The following is a 19,770-nucleotide window of genomic DNA, read 5'->3' as shown; positions in this document are numbered from 1 at the left end:
TGGGAAGTAGGAGGGGCTGCCAGTGCTAAATGAATGTTACAGAGGGGCCTGCCATCACTTGCCCCTCCAAAGGACCCTCTGAAAACTTAGTTTCCCAGCTGCAGGAAGAAGAGCGTGGGAGTCTCCTGACTGGAGATGGCAGGGTCACATGGATCACTTGGCCTGGATGTTGGCTCTCACCCGAGCGCTCAATCAATCTAGGCTCCAGAAGCCCGGTTCCATCTGTCCTTGGCTGGGAAAGAATCCCTGCCAGCAGCCTGGGCAGGCCCTGATTGATGGCCCCTGTCACCCTCCCCCTCTCCGTTCTCTGATCTCAGGTTTTAAGACCTCCATGGCTTCAGCATCAGAAGACAAATGGCTCATAGGAAAGGCCTCTGGCATCTTCTTGGCCATTGTCAGTGAAGCTTTGTCTAACCCCAGGAAGTCAGAAGGAAGGGCAAGGTTCCAGCCTGAGGAGATGGGGCCATGGTGACGGCCAGTGATGGCAGAGGGCAGAAGACAGCCTGAATGTTATGTGCTGGGAAGTGTCAGCCTCAGTGCTGGGTTCTTTGCAGGTCCTTTGTTTACTGAGTCCACACAGGTGCATTCCCACTTTGCAGATGACAACACTGAGGCTCAGAGAGGTGAACCAACTTGCCATTCAGAGAGCAAGTGGTAGAGCCAGGGCCAGACTCTGGCTGCTTGCGTTCTACCCCTATGTCAAGCACAGGCAGCCACGAGGGAGAAAATAGGACAGGGCATCCACAATTTGAGGTCACAAGTGGGTCCCCAGTGCCTACCACCAGCACAGACTCACTCCTCTTGGGGTCTGCAGAGACGGGGCCTGGGGAACCGCTTTTGTCAGTCCTGCTCTTGCTGTCTAGAACAGTTTCTGGCATGTGGTAGGTGTCAGGAAATCTTCATGGAATGAAGGAAGAATGGACAACAACAAAAAGGACTGACGGACTAACTAGACATGCCCACCCCATACTCTGAAGCCAACCTGCCCAAAATCTGACACATTCTCAGAGCCCTATGGCATGTGGCATGAGCTTAACACTGAGCCCCAGCCAGACTTTGGAAAGGTCTGTCCCCACTCTATTCAACAGCCCCCTTCTCAGAGCTGCCAGGGAGAGAGGCAAGAGCAGCACCCAGCCTGGAGTGGGTGGTGCCAGGCCCACCTGGCTGCTTCTCACTGGCTGGCCTTGGGCACTCACCTTCCCCTCCAGCTGCGGCTCTTCCTTCTCCAGTCACATGTGGCAGGGCCTGGGAAGGCTGCAGGCCTCCTGCTCACCCCTCTGCAGCCTGCCTGAGGTCTGCGGCCTAGAAGGGTCCAGGCAGAAGAGGCACTGGACCCCTGGGTGGTTCTGGTGAGAGGGATGGGATGGGGAGCTCAGCAACAGGGCCACCACAGCAGAGAGGTGACACTGAGACGCTGGTAGGCTTCTCGGGGCTGGAAGGGAGGGAGGGAAGAGTGGGCAGAAGGTCACAGCAGAGTCAGCCTTGGTTCTCCCCCACCAAGGAGCGGTTCCCACTCATAGAGGGAGCCAGGGGCCCATAAGCCCGGCCTATCAGGACCACATCTTAGTAAGCGTAATGGGAGGGGGGGTGGGCAGTAAGGATGGAACAGTCACGATGGGTCAGACACAGGTGCTTCACAGTAATTATCTCATTTAACTCTTATAACAAACTTAGGAGCTGGCACTATCATCACCCTCATTTTACAGGTAAGAAAATTGAGGCTCAGAAAAGTTAGGTTGGATTGGAACCACCGCACCCTTCCTCCTCAGCCATACGTTTGACCGCTGGGATCTGCTGCCATTATCCCTGACCGTGTCCCCCCAGCTCCAGGCCCCTGAGCAGTGCTGCCCCCGAGCAGCTTTCTATGACTCTAAGAAAGGCCCTACCAAGCCTCAGGCCCCGCCTGCTCCCGCTGTCCTGCTGATCACCTGTCACCTGTGAACAACCTGGAGAGAAGGCAGAGGCTCTAGGAGGAGGGAGAGCGGGCCAAATGGGCGGCGGGAGGCAGGGCATTCCAGGCAGAGAGCAAAGCGCGCAGCGGACGATGGACGGTTCTGTTCAGTTAGGGTGAAGAATGAGGTGTGAAGGGGAGAAGCTTTGAAAGACAGGGCTGGAAAGCTCGCACATAGAGAGGGCTCCGCCACTCAGCTACGGGGAGAGGCTGGGATTGGTTTGGGTCACAGCATGGCCAGGCAATGATCACGGTGGCCTGCGCTGGGGTACATGCCTCGTATGCATTCAGTTGCTGCGTCCTCAGGGCGGCCCCGTCAGATGGGGACTGGTGTCATGTCTTTCTGGACCTCGTTTTTAAGAAGGCCTTCAGCTTTGGGGGAGCTCTGAACTTCCAGGTAAGAAGCCTCCAGCACCTCTGCAGGAGCTGGGGTGGTCCTGAGACAAGTGGAGGGGGGACACAGCCCGGCCCGCCCCAGCCTGCCACCTGCAGCCACACAAATGACCTCCCACAGCACCAGCAGAAGTGAGCTGCCTCCACTACACCCTGCCCAAACTGCAGAATCAGGGACAAATACATTACTGTTGCTTTAAGCCACCGAGTTTTGGGGTGTTTTTGTTACAGAGAAAAAGCTATTTGAAAGAGAAACTGGTCAGGAAACTGACCATAGACATGGCGGATGAATGAGAGCCTTAAATGCAGGTGACTCACTGAGGAAGATGCTTTACTCTTCCTCTAGGAAGCCTTTCCAGGCGGATCAAGCCCAGCTGCTTTTCCAAGTTGAGCTGCCATCAATGAGTCACTTGTGTCTCTGTGTCTATCTCCCAGGCCCTCACAGCAGGTTCCTCCATGGGGAGGCTGAGGGAACCTTTTGCACCCACCCACCCCAGCCCAGCCCCCTTGCCCAGAGTCCCCGGCTGGAGTTCTGCACCCCGCAGGGCCCAGTTGAGAGTGCTGTCTGCCTCTTCTCTAGAAGAAGCTATCAGCTTCTTCTAAACTGAGGCCTTTATCCCAGAAGAGGTGGTCGTGGAGCAGGGACCTTTGGATAAAGTGTACTCAGTTCAAATCCCAGCTTGCTGTATGACTGGACAACTCAAGTCACTTCTCCAAGTCTCGGTCTTCTTATCTGTAAAATGGGTAGAATAACACCCCACCTGGAGAAGGTAAGTGAGCTCATCTTTGTAAAGAACCCAACAGAGTGTCTGGCATCCAAGTGCCCCTCCCCATTCCTTATCCTTAACTACAAATCCAGGGAGCAATTTCAGGTTCCAGTGACCCCTCCCAACCCCAGCCCTGAGGATTCTTCTCCATAGGTTGCCCGTGGGCCTGAATTTCTACCGTCAGTCATTGTTTTGGGCTAAACTCTCAGTGCCTGATTGCAAGCCTGATGCAGAGAGGCTGGGGATGGAAAGAACCTCCCTTCAAGAATCAGAATGCTGGGGCCCCTATCCCTGCCTCCCTGCCTGCTGGGTCTGAGACCCGGGCAAGTGTCCCCACCCCTCTGCGCAGCAGGGTCAGTGGCTGCCTGGCCTGTGGAGTTGCTGCACCACTCGCGTGGGGACCAGCAAACACGGAAGGACTTGGCCGTTGTGCGGACTCAAGTTGGCCCCTCCGGGCAGGGATGCCATTTTTTGTTCCTTCGGGAGGAGTTGGTTCACTGGCGCTGTGCTGTCCAAAATCAAATCAAATCAAATGTAAAATTCTTCCGCACTAGCCACATTTCAAGTACTCAAGAGCCACACGTGGCTGGTTGCCAGCACATGAGATGGCCCAGATGGAGAATATTTCCACCATGGCAGAAAGTTCCATTGGCCAGTGTGAGAGACGGAGGCAGGGGTAGAGAGGGGTGGGCAGTGGGGATTTTTAGATTGTTTTTGCCGTCCTTGCTTGGCTGACCGGAATGCAGGGGCAGCCTCTGCCCTTGACCCCCTCCCTGCTAACAGCTTCCCCGGCAGCTCCTCTGGAAACAGCATTTTCTCACCATGACATCAGGGAGCCTGGGGGCCACCTCCAAGAGGAAGTGAGCACAGAGCACTGCCGGGGGGTGGGGTGGGGGGTGGGCCGCTCTCAGAGTGCCTCCTCCTGCCCTGCTGCAGCCCCCACCTTCAGAGAGGTGCCAGCGCTTGAGCTTGATGCTGAGGGACCAATTCGCCAATTGCAGGTGCGTCCGGGGCCCTGCTGCTGGTCTGTAGGGGCTGCCTGAGCCCCAGCTCCTCCCCCAGCTCACTGGGGGTCACCAACCATGCAACCTGGTCAATGGGCCCTGTGGCAGGGTAGCCCAGACAGCAAAAGGGACAGACCTAAGAGACCCCGGGAATCCACACTTTCTGGCTTGCTCGGGTGGAGCTCCTTCCTGCCCACTCCAACAGGCCCTCAAACCACATCCATGGGCGTGCATGGGCACAGACACCTGCGCGTGCAGAACCACCCAGAGATATGCTCAGAGCAAAGACACCTGGGCGTGCGGAGCCGGCCCCTCCTAGGTGCAGGCCCCTAGCCGCACTTGCCCGAGGTCAGGCACTCAGTGACTCACCCTCCTTCCCCAAACTCAAAGACACCCCCATTCGCTGAAAGTTTAAACTCTATGTCTCTAAGCAAAAACAGTCTCGAGAGGTCTCCCTGGTCCTGGCTGACTACAAACTATAACAGCCTGCATTGCCATGAGCCCCTGCTCCCTGCATAGAGGCTGAGGGTGGGGGTGGGGGTGGGGGGTGGGGTGTCTCCCAGCTGGACACGTGACTTCCTGAGCTCAACCGGAAGCTTCCTCCCTCCCAGGACAGTGAGAACGCAGCACCTGTTCTCTGGGCTCTCCCAGCACCTCAGGGAGGGCACCCACCTCTCTCTGGCCCCCTCTAATCTTCACAACAGCTTGAGTTTTCCCACCAAACCTCCCTTCCCCTCCCCTGCTCTGTAGCAGGCAGGCAGCCCGACAGGTAACAATCAAAAGCCATTCTCTCCTGAACAGGTGTGTGCCGGGCAAGGGAGGCAGTTCCCAGAAGTCTTTGGGGCCCTCGAGTGTCAGGGGCCCATGGCTGAAACCCTGTTTTTAGTTGCCACACGCTGCAGCCGATTCCCTCCCTGCAATTCCTCTGTGTATTAAGTTTCCTGAACTCAAGCCACCTACTCAGGGTGAAGCTTCTTAGACCACAAAGGATGCTCAGCAAAAGATGAGCTAACAGGTTACTAATATGAGAAACTGGAATAAAACATATAAAAAATGGTAAAAACAAAACAAAATAAAAAAGAGCAGGCCACAGTGACTCAGCAGGCAGACTTCTCGCTTGCCACGCCGGAGACCCGGGTTCAATTCCCAGTGCCTGCCCATGTAAAAAAAAATTAAAAAAAAGAAAAGGACAAGCTCCCCACCCTCCCAGCTCAGTCCCCACAGACCACCACCTCCTTTCCCCTTCCGTCCCTCTGCCTGCCCCCGTGGCCTGTATGAGCCCTGTGGCTCCCCAGCCTTGAGGTCGGCACGTTATTTGTTGTCTCAATCCCTTTCCCCAAACCCAGTGGGGGTTTAAAGTAAAGTCACCCACTTGTCTCTGAAACCACAAGAAATGTTTTTGTACCAACCCAGGAAATTGAACATCTCCCTGCTCTATGCCCTCTCAAGATCAGCAGAGCAGAATTTGTTGAATAATTACAGTTCATTGAAAAATAATTTTAAAATACTAATTGCTAACATTATTTAAATAAGAATGGCACATTAAAAAAATAATGATAGCAATCATTAAAATGTAAGCTACAGTGCAGACCCTAGAAAGGCAGGGGTTTGGTCCATTTTGTTCACTCCCAGTTCCCGAGATCAGCGCTTGGCACACCACAACGTTTGATTAAATGTTAGCAGAATGAAGTACTTAGTATGTGCCAGACACTATCTGAGTGCTTTGCAAGTGGTAATTCATTTAATCCTTATAACATTTTGGCATGGTGGGGCAGTTAATATCATTCCCATTTTGTGGACAGGGAAACTGAGGCACAGAGTAACCTGTCCAAAGTCACACACCTAGTAAAGCAAGACTGTGTCCAAGCTGCCTGGCTTGGCCCAGGTTTTTTTTTTTTTAATTTATTTATTAATTAAAAAAATTTAACAACAAACGAGCAAAAACATTAACATATGATCATTCCATTCTACATATATAATCAGTAATTCACAATATCATCACATAGTTGCATATTCATAATTTCTTAGAACATTTGAATCAATTCAGAAAAAGAAATAAAATGAAAACAGAAAAAAAAAGATTATACATACCGTACCCCTTACTCTTTGCTTTCATTGATCACTAGCACTTCAAACTGAATTTATTTTAACATTTGTTCCCCCTATTATTTATTTTTATTCTATATGTTTAACCCGTCAGTTGACAAGGTAGATAAAAGGAGCATCAGATACAAGGTTCTCACAATCACACAGTCACATTGTGAAAGCTATGTGATTATTCAATCATCATCAAGAAACATGGCTACTGGAACACAGCTCTACATTTTCAGGCAGTTCCCTCCAGCCTCTCCATTACATCTTGGATAACAAGGTGATATCTACTTAATGCATAAGAATAACCTCCAGGATAACCTCTTGACTGTTTGGAATCTCTCAGCCATTGACACTTTGTCTCATTTCCCTCTTGCCCCTTTTGGTTGAGAAGGCTTTCTCAGTCGTTTGATGCTGGGTCTCAGCTCATTCTAGGGTTTCTGTTAGGGCCCAGGTTTTTGACCACCGCTCTGCCCTGCCTCTCTCCACAGCAGCAAAGTGTTAGAGCACTTGGAATGTTTCATTGAACTTTTCAGTTTCATTTCTTTAGCACAAAATTATGGATAACAACCTCTCCTCCTAGACTACGAGATCTCCTGACACCAGGGGAAGGAGGGTATGTCTCAAACACAGAAAATGCTTGATAAAAGTTGATGGAGTAATAATGAATGGAGATCCCTTTCATCTCACTGTTTATATGTTATTCGCCAAATGTCTCGAAAACAATTTGGGGTTGGGAGGTATGGGGGTTGGGGGTGGGACGACCGTAGCAGGCAGGAGCTAAAAGCTCAGAGTGGGGAGGTCCCCATACCTGAGTTTGAATCCCCATCTTAACCTTTTCCAGCTATGTGACCTTGAGCAAGTTACTCAACCTCTTAGGATGTCAGTGTTATCATCTGCTAAATGGCGGTAACAATAGCTTCTGCCTTCCAGAATTGTTGGGAAGATTAAATGAGATAATGCTTGCTCAGTGCTTGGCACACAATCAGGGATCCATAAATGGCAGCTGGGAACACTGTTAATATGATGTTGGTGTAACTTCTGCTTGCTGTATCTGATGCAAAGTCCAAGCCTTCTATTAGCTGTTCCGCAGGGTACAGCCAGCAGCTTGTTGGCAGGTGCCTGCAGCAGGCCTGACCCACTCCTCCCCATCTGTCGAGTGAATCCTCTGCAGCTTCCGGTCAGAGCTTACAACCTACTTATTAGCTTAATTAGATATGACACCTTTCCAAAGATACCCTTGGCTCCAAAGTCAGCCCTAGCAGGTGGCGGCAGCTGCAGCTCACCAAGGATTTGGGGAATGACAAGTTCTCATGGGCCTCTGGTAGGAGCAAGTGGAGGGAAGGGGCGGTAGATGGAGAAACGACCCCATTTCTCTCTTAGGGTTATTGCCTGGTTCCTGGGCTCTTCTCTGGGTATGGTCACCAGATAAAATTCAGGACATCCACTTAAATTTTAATTTCAGACAAACACCAAGTAGGTATTTTAGTGAAAGTATGTCCCAAATATTGCATGGGACATACTCATATTACATATATAATATACACACTTTATAAATTTTTTATATATTTTATATATTTTATAATATTTATTTTTTATGTTTTTTTCTCTTTTCTTTGCTAAATCTGGTAACCCTGTGGCTGGGGTATGTAGGCAGAGAGGAGGAGGAGGGAAGGTAAGGTGTTTGGAGGAGCAGTACTTGGCTGTGCCAGGCTCTCTCTGCAGCCCGGGATCTCTTGGGTCAGAGGCAAGGTGCCAGGGGACCCACTGAGACTCCCTCTGCAAGGGAGACTCTGCAGGAGGAACAGGGCACTGCTGCCAACTCAGAGTTGTTTGCATTTCACCAGTTCCCTGGGGCACAGGCCCCCTTCCTGGTTAACATCCTGGATGGGAGGACAAGAACAACAGCTCTTCTCCCTGGAGAGGCTGGGCTGAAGCAGAGTCCCTAGAGCACCACCGGTGGGGATAGGCCTCGAAGGACTGCCTGATCCTCCTATTACAAGAGGGCCCCAGAGAAGGGGAAGGTCTTGTGCAAAGACTCACCGGGAGCTGGTCCCGGAGATGAAACTAGAACATGGTCTCCGACCTCTTGTTCACCTTCTCTGAGTGCCTTTCTGTGCCTGCAAGAGGGCAATAGCTGTAGCCAGTGAACCTGGTGCACAAGCCCCCCACACCAGACCCTTCTCATCCCCCTGCAACCTGAACCTCTCCATGTTCTGCAGCTCAGCACATGACACCCCACCCACCTGGCTGTGCAAAATTGGAAACCCTAGCATCCTCCTGGGCGTGCCCACTCTTCCCTTTCTCTAGTAAATCACTGAGTCCTGTTAATGCCACTTTCTGCAGAGCTGCTGAATTCACCCACGTCCCTCCATTGCTGCCGGATGGCCATCGTCTTCCCCCCCAGACTCTCGCCTCAGCCTCCTGGTGGGTCTGCTCCACTCTCGTCCCTTCCAACCCATTCTGCCCTCAGCAGCAGATGGTGTACAAAGTTGCCCATGTCAACCTCTACCTACCCATCTTACAAATTCATCACTGGTGTCCCACTACTTTTAGGATTCAAGTTAGTCTCCACAGCAGGGATTGCAAGTCTCTAGGAAATCTAGCCCTGCCTACCTCTCCCATCCCTGTTCCTTCCATGGCATTCTTTCCACTCACACTGTAGTCCACCAGTATTTCCTTTATTTCTTCCATGATCCAAGCTCTTGTTTTAGGGCTTTGCACATGCTGTTCCCTGCACTTGCCTCACTCTTCCTCACTCCTTGTACCCTGCCTTCCCCTGGCTAACTCCTCCTTGTCCATCAGACCTCATCAGACCTCAGCTTGGAATCAACTGCCTCTAGAAAGGCTTCCCTCAGCACTGCCACCCCTTAGAGTCTGTTGGGGGCTTTTCCCAGGCAGCCCATAACATTTCATATTGTAGTTATTTGTTTACTAGTTTGTCTTTCCCACCAGACTGTGGCTTTAAGATGGCAGGGGCAAAGTCTAGAACATTCACTGCTTTATCTATAGCAACCAATGTGGTGGCACCTAGAGGGGCCCACTAATGAGGATTGGCAGTAGTTGTTGGCAAAACTCTGGTAATGCTGGTAGGAGAAAGGAGAGGAAAACGGGGGCCAGTCCAACAGTTTTTCAGTTCTGGCCACACAGCAGAATTACTTAAGTTGCTTCATAGTGATAGGCACTACCCCTGAAATTCTGAAGCGGGCCTGAGCATTGATCCTTTCTAAAAGTTCTCCAGAAGATTCTGACGTGCAGCTGGGAAGGAGAGGCCCTGGGTGAGCTCTCAGGCAGAGCGTGGGGTCTCAGAGCAATGAATTCTTGCTGACTTATGTCCTCCTTTATTGTTGGTGGAGGAGTAGAGTTCTTAGACATTTACTCCCTCCCCTAGCTTCCCTTCCTTGAACTTCCCACCTTGAGGTGGGACTCCTTGGACTGAGGACCAGGGATTCTTCTCCCCTTGCCACCCACTCCTGCCTGCCATGTAACCCTCCTGTGGAACCTGTCATGTACCTCTCCTCCCTTGGCTCTATGGGGAAGGAGCCAGGCCCAAGGGTGAAGGGGATGGGGTCCAGCCCAGCAGGCTGGCTCCTCACTTTTTGCCAGAGCTGTCCCCAGAAGAGTTCAGTTGGCTCAACAAATATTTGCTAAGCACCCAGCCTGGGCCAGGTACATTGCCAAAGGCAAGGGAGACAGAGGTGAATCCGGTAACCGAGCCTGACTGCCTATCAGCCCCACATCCAGCCCTGGGCAGGGGTTCTAAGAGAAGCAGTTTGGGGAGCTGAGGTGTCACTGGCCATTAGCACCATTAGACCTCAAGCCCCCCTCCACTATCACCTAAGCAAAGGGGACGGGGTGGCCATCACATCCCCACTCCAGTTGCCCTCCATGCTTATATGGGCCCAGCCTGGTGAGAGCTGTTGCTTCAGAATCTCCTGGGGAGCTTATTAAAAACACAGGTTCCTGGGGCCCGCCCCCAAGAAATCTGATTCAGAAGGTCTGAGGCAAGGCTCAGGAATCTGCGTTTTCAGCAAGCTTCCCAAGAGATCCCAATGCAACAGGTCACTGATGATTCCAATGTGTAGCTGCCTTTGAGAACCACAGCAATCTAACTGCATTTGGGAGATCGGAGGTGAGTAAGAAGCATGTTTCCTAGGCTCGGAGGGCCCAGCCACACCTGGCTGTAAATGGCTCAGTTAACAGTCATCATTCCTCCGACATTCTCCTAGCAGGTACTCCATGCCCGGCCCTAGGCTGGGCAATTTGCTTAATCCTCACTCCAACCAGGTACAGTTGGTGCTACCCCATTTTGCAGACATGAACGGTCATGTCCCTTCCACAGGTCATGGAGCAAAGAGAACTAAGTTGGGGTACTGGCTCTCAAGTTGCTCATAGACCCTGAGAGAGATTAATTTGTCCAAATCACAGCTCTGGATGGAATGAAATCGATACACAAGGAGAGGTAGACACCAAGTGCTCACAAGGGCACTGGGGAATGGCTGGGAGGCTCCTAAGAGGGGATGGCATTTGAGCTGGGCCCTAGTAGGCAAATTTAATTTCGACATTCAGAGAAGGAGGGGGAAGAATATCAGGCAGAGGGCACAGCGTGACGTCACTGAGGTGGGGACAAAGGGAAGTGTTTTGCCGTTGAGACTCAGCACTGGGTTTTGGGTGCTGTGTGTGCTGTGGTGGACCCTGCATGGAGACCCCAATGGCATGGCTGACAAGACACAGTAGTGACCAAACATGGGCAGGAGGGGTTTCATTTCCCAGGGGGCATCTGTTATGCAGACCCAAATCTGACTCTGTGTGTGTGTGTGTGTGTGTGTGTGTGTGTGTGTGTGTGTGTGTGTGAGAGAGAGAGAGAGAGAGAGAGAGAGAGAGAGAGAGAGAAAGAAAGATTTGGGGCTCTTGAAAGAATTCTGTGTCCTAAAGAGCCTGAGGGCAGCTATCCTGCATCAGCATCCCATGGGGGTTTTGACCACCACTGACCCACCACTGACCAAGATTGTGGAGGAGCTGCAGTCAGAAGGACTCAGAGTCCCTGACTAGAGTGACATGGGCACATTCTGGCCCAGAGGGGTCTCTGTGGGTGTCCAGTCCAACTTCCTGCCTTGGCAGGAATTGCTTCTGCAATGTCCCCTAACCTGGCTGCTGACACCCTACTCCAGCCCTTAGGTCCTGGTCATCCTTCCAATCCAGCACCACTTTGGGCCAGTGCTTAACCCATGTTAGTGCCTTTAATCCTGACAACTACAGGAAGTGGATTTTAATCCTAATTTTCCTGGGTGAGGAAACTGAGGCTCAAATTGTCCCCATAGCTAGCATGTGGAAAAGCTGGCGTTCCAGCCCAGGCCTGGGATGCTATGGGCTAAGCTTTTCCACACTGCATCCTGCATCTTTCAGATATCTGTGGCCCATATATCTAGAGGTCAAAACACTAAGAAGTTGGTTATATATGGGCATGGTGTGAGCTGATGAGCTAATCAGAAAATGCTTCCTGGAAGAGGCAGTGAGTTTGTGCTGGTGGGATGGGCAAGCCAGCAAGGAAGCTTTGTCTGCTCTGGGCCCCACGCTTTGGCCTTGCTCAGTTCCCTTTGGGGCAGAGGGCCACCTTTCCGGAGAGACAGTCTGACCTGGGCCTGGGTCTGGGGGAGTAAGTCCAGTTCCCTCCTCCTCCATGGATTCCTTCTGGCATCTTTGGATTTCTTTCAACTCAGACCTCCTGGGAAGAGGGACGATGGACGGAGGAGGGCAGACCCTGGGCTCCTTCAGAAGGCTGAGTCTTCCACATGTAGGTGTTGGTCCTCAAAGATCTGGAACAGCATATCCTGTCTTGAGACCCTTGATCTGTACACAAGCTGCTCGTCTTCAAAATAGGCTGATACAAAACTCCCACCCCTTGGCCCTCAGGCAGTACCTCCCGGTGTCCTAACCAGCCTGAGTTTGGTTCAACTCAAGTCAAACAATCAAACATTGCTCCACAACACAGAGCTTGAGGGTAGAAACTTCCTCATTTTGGTGGAGAGACCACACCTTTGTTTTATATCTGTGAAACACAACTGCCCATTCAGCTATTTCCCCCAACCCAGGCCGGGGGAATCTCAGAGGAGCATCACCATGCTTGGGGGTGGTCACAGCTTTCTTTTCTCCTTGTGTCCTTCTTTTGCAAACTCTCCCATCCTCTCCACCTTCAGCTGTTCCAAGTAAACAACAATCCTACTTGTCTCTCCAACCCTCCTGGTCTTTGGCACCAATCATTGCTGCAGTTCAGGTCCCCTCAGCTTCTCCTTGTATGATTGACAAAGGACACCCCCTCTTCCTCTGCAATTCTCTTCACCACAGCCTATCCACTTCCTCTCACCCCAGCCAGGGCCTGAACTGCCCTTTACTTTGGATTTTATTTAATTTAGTATTTTTAAAAATCAGAGTTTTGCATGAGCATAACATGGATAGTTAAATATTTATTACCAGTTAGTTCTGAACAACTGCAGCCCCTGGTCCATTTGCAGGGGTAACCACTTTCAATTCTTGAAGCTGATCCTTTTGGACATTCACTTTCATATTTCTAAATAACATTTCATGTGGCTTCTTGATCTCTGCACTTTTAGGAATTATCTATTGACTTTCTGCCCTGGGAGGAGAGAGATACGTTTCACTGTGTGCCCATATCACACCCACTGGCATGCTCCTATCCTCCCAATGCAGTAAGATATGAAAATTTCGGCTATATCATTATTCGTGCTTACCTTTTATAACCATGTAACCACTATGGCCAGCCAAGCCACAGGGAGGGTTGTGATATTTTTTCCCATCTTTCCTTTAATTTTGGGCAGTAACCAGCTCATTGGCAGTATCAGGCATCCATCACAGTATGGTATTCATTTGGCATCAGTAAAGAGCTCAACTGACTCCAGTCACTGACATCACCAAGACAAGCCCTCAGCTTCTTGAGAAGCAATGTGATCTGATTAAAGGTGGCTTTACCAAGAAGATATGGTCCAAAGAAATCAGTAGTGTCTACTGGTGCTAGAGGGAACTGCAGGGTGGCCCCCAGGTGGATTCTGGAGTCAGAATGCTGGGTTTGAATTCAGCCTCTGCCCCTTCCTGCTTATGTGACCTTCAGCAAGTTACATATCTTCTCTGAGCTTTAGGTTCCTGTCTGTAAGACCGAATTCAAGGATGGAACCATCTGCTACCTAAGACTCTGAATGCAATAAAATGAGACAAAAATTGTGATGGGCTTAGCACAGGGAAAGCACAGCAAATGGCGAGCATAAGGCCACTCCTGGTTGATCACTAGGAAGCCCTCCTGAAGCGGGAGCATGCTTCAGAACCTTCAGGACTCGCCAAGTGGCTAACAGTCACCTGCTGCATCTCTGCAAAGGCCTGGCGGCCCTGTGCCATCTTCTCCGCAGAGCCCAGTGGGCCCCTGAGAGCTGTGTGGGCCTCAGCTCAGTACTGGAGGTGGGGGTGGAGGCCGGGAGGATCTGCCGTCACCAGGCAAAGGAAGACCCCATTCTCCATGGACACTTTTGGATTGTGTTTAGGGCACTTGCCCTGCAACATGAACGTCTGTCACTTTGGTCTGCATCTCTGGTTGCTCCTAGGAGAAGTTGACCATTTGACCTTTCCTAGTTCCTTTTTTTCCTCTTTTGTGCATGTTATTAATGTGCTAATTTTAAGAAATTCAAACATTGCAGAAATGTATAAAAGAAAAATTAAAGATCTTCCCACGCTAGAGGTAATCACTTTAAAAGTTTGTTGTGCATCCTTCCAGGCTTTTATCTTCTATGCTCATAAAATGTGCGTGCGCGTGTGTGTATAGGAATAGTTCCTATACTACGTTCATTTATATATGAGGCATTTATAGTCATATCACACGGTTAATACACTAATAAAAGGAGATCTCTCTAGACATAATACCTTGCTACTTGTTTTTTTCACATAATAATATATCACAGATCACCTTCCAGTTAACTCTGGATACCTTTGGCAGCATGCTGTATATGTTTTTTGTTTATTTGCTTGATCAAGCCTTTATTGATGGATTGAAGTGTTCTAGTTTTTAACAAGACAAGCAATCCTGTGATGTACACACCCACATATCTTGTGTCTCTGTGCTAGCATCAGCGTGGAGTTCCCTATAGAGTGAGGATGGAAAACAGCTCAGGCGTTCAGCACTGACTCTCTCTGTGGCCCTTTGGCCCTGGCAGATGACCCTCGCTGGCTTCCCCAGCTTGGGCCCACCTGCCTCCTCCAACCCACCACTCTGGGAGGCATCTGGCCTGGTAAGTCTGAGGCCGAGGCAATAACTCCTGTGTGCGGCTTAAATCATCTCACCCTCCTTTGCTGTTATGGAAACTCCCTTTTGGGATTTTAAGAGTGCACATTCTCCTTTCAGCCCATGCTGGAGCCTGGGTCCGTGTCCCCACCTCCTGTGAGGCGTAAATAGCTTGCAGATCAAAAATGACTACTTTTCCCACCTCGGGCCTTTCCACAGAGCTCCCAGTTTCACACAATAAGGAAACTGAAACCCAGAAAGGGAAGTGGCCTGCTCAAGGCCTGCCCTCTGGTTGCAGAGTTACGGTCTGAGGTGGGGGTGGGGTGGGAGGTGGAAATAGGGCGCAGAAGCTGGGAGGGGAGCTGTACGCTAGGCCCTTTGCCAGGTTATCCCATTCAATGCCAATAACCATGTCACAAGATAGAAGCCGCATCATTCTCATTTTCAAGATGGGGAAACTGAGGCAAATCTGGGCATGAAACTAACCAGACTCCTAACTGGGCTGAGGCTCTAAGATTTGGGGACTGGGGGTACCCAACAGCCCTTCCAGCTTTTCCTGTCCACTCAGAATGCAGTTCCAGGGAAGACAAGGCTCTGTCCCCAGGAAGGCAAATCTGAAGTTCCCTAGCCTGGGGCCTCAGGTCCCCTCCATATCCCTCCACACATGGCCAGCAGGTATACCAGGCAGCCCTACTAGCCCCTTCCCCAAGCCCTGAACATGGGGGTCACACAGCGGAGCGGGCTGAGAGCGGTGGGGGGACACAGGTCCTGCAGATTCTCCCTGAGATTCTGCCCCTACTTTCCCCCTCTCCCGGTGGGAAGCTGGGGAGACGCCCCTGGGTCCATCAGCAGCACCCTGTGTGTTGGCAGATGGGGAATTGTTGAGCAGGGCCTTCTCCTTAGGGACTCCCACCTCCCAAGAAACCCAGAAACCCAGCCCGGTTGCTGGGCACCGTCAGCAAGTGCTCCCCTTGGGCCCAGCCCTTGCTAGGACGGAGAGCAGTGACCCCCAGGGAAAAGCCCCATTTCCAGAACCAGCACAGAGGGAGAAGGGGGGCCAGTGGGGGTGGCACAGTTGTAGGAAACATCATCTGCTCCTCGGTGCTGCGGCCTCCTGCTCTCAGCCACCATCTGCCCTGCCTTTCCCGGGCTGGTCTGTAGTTTCAAAATCTCTATTGTATCTCCTTTTTTTGCTTTTTTAAATAACAAGTCAGAACAGGTGAGGGAGAGAGAGAGAGAGAGAGAGAGAGAGAGAAGAAAAGAAGGAATGAAAGAGACATCTAAGATCCCTGAAAGGTAAAGACATCTAAGGTCCCATCCCAGACACAGTATTTTTTGCTCACCTGCAACTTGTTTCTCAAGGTGATCTTTTTGAAACCAAAAACAATCATGCCCCCTGCCTGCTTAAAGCACTCGGGTGGCTCCCCACTGCTCTCAGGACACAGAACGCTTTCCTCACGGTGCCCTCTCTCGTCCGGGTTTAAAGCCCTCAGGACCCACCACACTGCTCTTTCTCCACCCTGCCTATGCACTGCTGAGCCCCCCACTGCAAGGCTATTTGCCTCTTGAACAAATACCTGCATCTGTTGCTCTTTCAGTCCCCAAGTTATTTCCTCAGGGATGGCTGCTCTCATCCCCCTGCCCAGGGAAAGTTCTGGCTCTCCCTTATTGCAAGTGCGATTTAAAATGTATACATGTGACTGCAAATCTTGCTCCCCAACCAATTCAAGGAGGGTCGGGATATATTTTGTTCTCTATTGTTTCCCAGTGTCTGGAACATTGGAGATGCTCAATAAATACTTGTTAATGAATGGATATTGCTTTACTGATTGCTTACTGTAGGCCCAGCACACTACTTGGTATGGACTAACACTCAGTGGAATAATAAAATGAGGGTAGGTTTTCAAAGGCTGGGTGGGGTGGCAGATTAGGGATTAGGGGTCAGGGGTTTGAGTAAGTGCTAGAATGTCATTTCAAAGAGTTACAAGGGTGAAGGTTTTTCAAGGACACTTTGTGACATTGTTATGTCATTGCCTGATTGTCTTCTCTACTCTTCCAGTTAAACACAGGCCCCTGGAGGGAGGGGCCTTTGCTTGCTCTATTTCTGTGCCCCTCTCCATTTCTTCTCCTTACTCCCTCCGTCCTGCCATCCCCCCACCTCCACCACACTTAGCCCAGACTAGAAACCTACAGCGTATGTATTAAAAGGTTGGATGGATGGATGAGTGGATGGATGGATGGATGGTGAGTGGATGAATCAAATAGTTGAAAAAAACAGCAGCATAGTAGGGATCAACTATATGCAACTTTTTTTTAATGAGGTAAAATATACCTTTAGTCACCTCTTCTCTTTGAAAACTTCTGTTGATTTTTCTCATGCTCAGATATACTCTAACCCAAACAAAACACAAACCTCTTTCTCTCTCCCTAACAACCTTTCACAGCCAAATTTCTTGAAAGACTTGTAAAACTCGCCACCTGACTTCCCCATCTCCCATCACCCTTTAACCTCTTAGCCTCTGGCTTCCTCTCTGTATCACCATCGCAATTGTTCTGCAGTAAGCCACTTGCCAGGGAACTTCTGGACCCTGAACCCTTTTTCGGCCTCTGGGCAGCTTTTGGCCCTGTCGCCATCTCTTCCTTCCTGATACCCTGAGGGACTGCTCTGAATAGGGACCACTCTTTTCTGGAACCTTTCAGGGCTTCTCTTCCTCCTAGCTCTGCCACGGTTCTATCCTTAGCCCTTTCTTTGTTCTCTCATCATTACTGAGTGCTTTCTGTGTGTCAGGGGCCATGCTAGCTCTTTACCTGCATTGCCTCGTGTGACCGCTATGCTGACCCTCTTGATAAAGGTGTGATGATCACCATCTGTACTTTACAGGTGGAGAAACCAAGACCCAGTGCGGATAAGGAAATTGTCCAATGCCACCCTATTGGTAAGTGGTGTCTTTGAAATTTGCTAACTTGAAGCCTGTGCTCTTAGCTGTGAAGCCCCAGCTTTCTCTTAGCCACCTCTTTCACAGTCAGGCCTCGCCTCTTTTCTTACAACTCCTAAATTAAGGCCTGATGAAATTTCTTCTTAGGTATGCTCCAGAACCTCAAAGCCAGACTCCTCCAATCTCTTGCCAGGCTGATCTTAGCACTGCTGTGCACAAACACCTGCCGTGGCTCCCCAGTGCCGCTGAATTAGGGACAAACTCTTCTCACCTGCCCTCGGGCTTCTCTGTGGCACGGTCCTTCCATTCCTCTAGGTCACCTCCTGCTTCTGACTCTTTCTCTGTTTTCTGAAAGAGTTCAGGGCTCTCTCTACCTCTGCTCAGACCCTCTCTGGATGCCCTCTTTTCATTTCCCCTGTGACCACTGGAAATCCTCCGTATTTAGAAAATAGACTAGCAGGAAATGAAACAGACTGGCAGGAACCTCTGGATAAGTGGGTTACAGGTAACTTTTATTTTCTCATCTCTTCAGTATTTTCCAAATTTCCTTATGAAGAATGTGTTTTGCTTTATAATCAGCAAAGAGCTTGTCGGAATAATTTCAAGGGCAAATCTTTGCACCTTCCCCACATTCTCTCTAAACCCCTTCTGTAGCATTGCTCACGCAAGGTTGCCTTAAAAGATATTGGTGCTTGACTTTTGCTTTGGCTGCTTGAGAGCCAGGCATTCCCTTCTGCATTTTGATCCCCCTTGTTCCCTCCCCATTGCCTTAGGTGTACTGGGCACCCCAGAAAGGCAAGAGGAACAGAGATGAAATCAACACATCCATAAGCATATTCATTAGGGAGCAAAGACAGGAGACACACGCGATGTCTGCCAACGGGACCTGGTCTGGGCACGCATGGCAGGCCCAGCAGCTTGCCTGTAGCTACACAGGGGACTTCTGTTCAGACATTAACTAGAAGCCTGTAGATCCCAGCTGCCAATAGGGACCCATCTCTGAAATACGTTATGAAATATAAAAATAAAAGATACAGAAAAAGGTGGTTAGCATGTCCACATTTCTGTAAAAAATGAAAGGATAGAGACACGTACACATATCTGTGTACTTATATATGCACAAACTATCTTTGGATGGATTCCACCAAACTGGTAACAGCAGTTGTTTCTGGGAAGGGGGACTCGGAAACAGGGGACTTGGGTGAAAGGGATCCGAAGGAGGTACAAGTTTTGTTTCCGTTTAGTTTTTAAAAACTGTTCGCAAGCTCTTAAAAAAAAAAAGAAAGAAAGAAACTTAAACTAATAGGTGGGGGGTCCTCAGGCACTTTGTGCCGCATCCTGCTTCTGAGCCTTTGCTCCCACCTGCTCCCTCTGACCAGCCCTTCCTGGAGGGGTGGGGGTGGGGGAGGAACAAATGCAGCCCCCCACCCTGCAGCTGGAGCCTGGACCCCTTCCCCAGGAAGGACCTTTGTGCACCAAGACCCCAGGAGAAGGTCCCCAGGAGGGAGCTGTGGGGGTGGGGGACAGGACCTCCAAGGAGGGAGCTGTGGAGGCAGGGAATGGAACCTCCAGCTCACCACGCACACCCGCCCCCTGCCATGAGAAACTGCTTCTCCTGGGAGCAGGCAGCCATCACACGCCTGTTTGCACTGGGTGACTTACCACTCCCTCACTGGGCCCTTTCTCAGGGCGGGGAGCGTCAACTGAGAGCACAGCGGTGACTCAGCACCTCGGCAGTTGCTGTCCCCGAGGAAAGGGCAGTGGCAGCACGGGCTCAGAACATGGAGGGCAGGGGTGGGGGATGGGATGTGTGGAAAAGACTGGGGTGACCTGACTTTTCCATTCATCAGGACTGGCCCAATGCCCAAGGCCCCTGGATACTATTTCTCCTCTCCCCTCTGAGGTGTGCAGACCTGAGTCTGGCAGTGGGATGAAATCATCATCAATGATGATGATAATTTACCTTTCTTTTCAGCCCTTTAATTGCGGCTCTCAAGGCACTGAAAAAAACTCAGATGTTTGCAGAGTGAGAATTTGGCTGGACCAAGTGCTCAGCTGAAGATGAGGCCAGCCAAGCCTTTCCAGCATCATCTCTTCCTGGCCCCAAGGTGGAGGGGAGGGCCCATGCATGTGTCTGAGAGGCCTTGGCTCCTGTTCTCTCCCCCTCCCAAGACTTGGGACATGGCTTTGTTTCCGTCTCCCAACACCCATCCTCCACCCCACTTGGCCACAGACACTGAGAGCCCTAGGCAGGCTTGGTCCCTCCGGACCACCTGTTAGGCCCCCATCCTGTAAGCAGCCCATCTGCCTGGGCAGGGGAAGGTCTGTGGGTCCAGGGGGCGCA

General features: G+C 50.7%; 2 long non-coding RNA genes across 2 annotated transcripts; both read left to right on the top strand.

Annotated features, from left to right (window-relative positions):
• The first annotated feature begins 1,243 nt into the window (after positions 1–1,243).
• On the top strand, positions 1,244–2,423 carry LOC143653234 (uncharacterized). Its single transcript, XR_013161184.1, has 3 exons — positions 1,244–1,349; positions 1,675–1,706; positions 2,258–2,423. It is a non-coding gene; the product is annotated as an uncharacterized LOC143653234 (long non-coding RNA).
• A 619-nt stretch (positions 2,424–3,042) lies between these two features.
• Positions 3,043–19,525, top strand: LOC143653233 (uncharacterized). Its single transcript, XR_013161183.1, has 3 exons — positions 3,043–3,114; positions 17,372–17,426; positions 19,402–19,525. It is a non-coding gene; the product is annotated as an uncharacterized LOC143653233 (long non-coding RNA).
• The last annotated feature ends 245 nt before the right edge of the window (positions 19,526–19,770 follow it).

Source organism: Tamandua tetradactyla, chromosome 13 (assembly GCF_023851605.1).
Source record: "Tamandua tetradactyla isolate mTamTet1 chromosome 13, mTamTet1.pri, whole genome shotgun sequence".
Lineage (NCBI taxonomy): Eukaryota > Metazoa > Chordata > Mammalia > Pilosa > Myrmecophagidae > Tamandua > Tamandua tetradactyla.
This window is presented reverse-complemented; position numbering and strand designations above follow the sequence as displayed.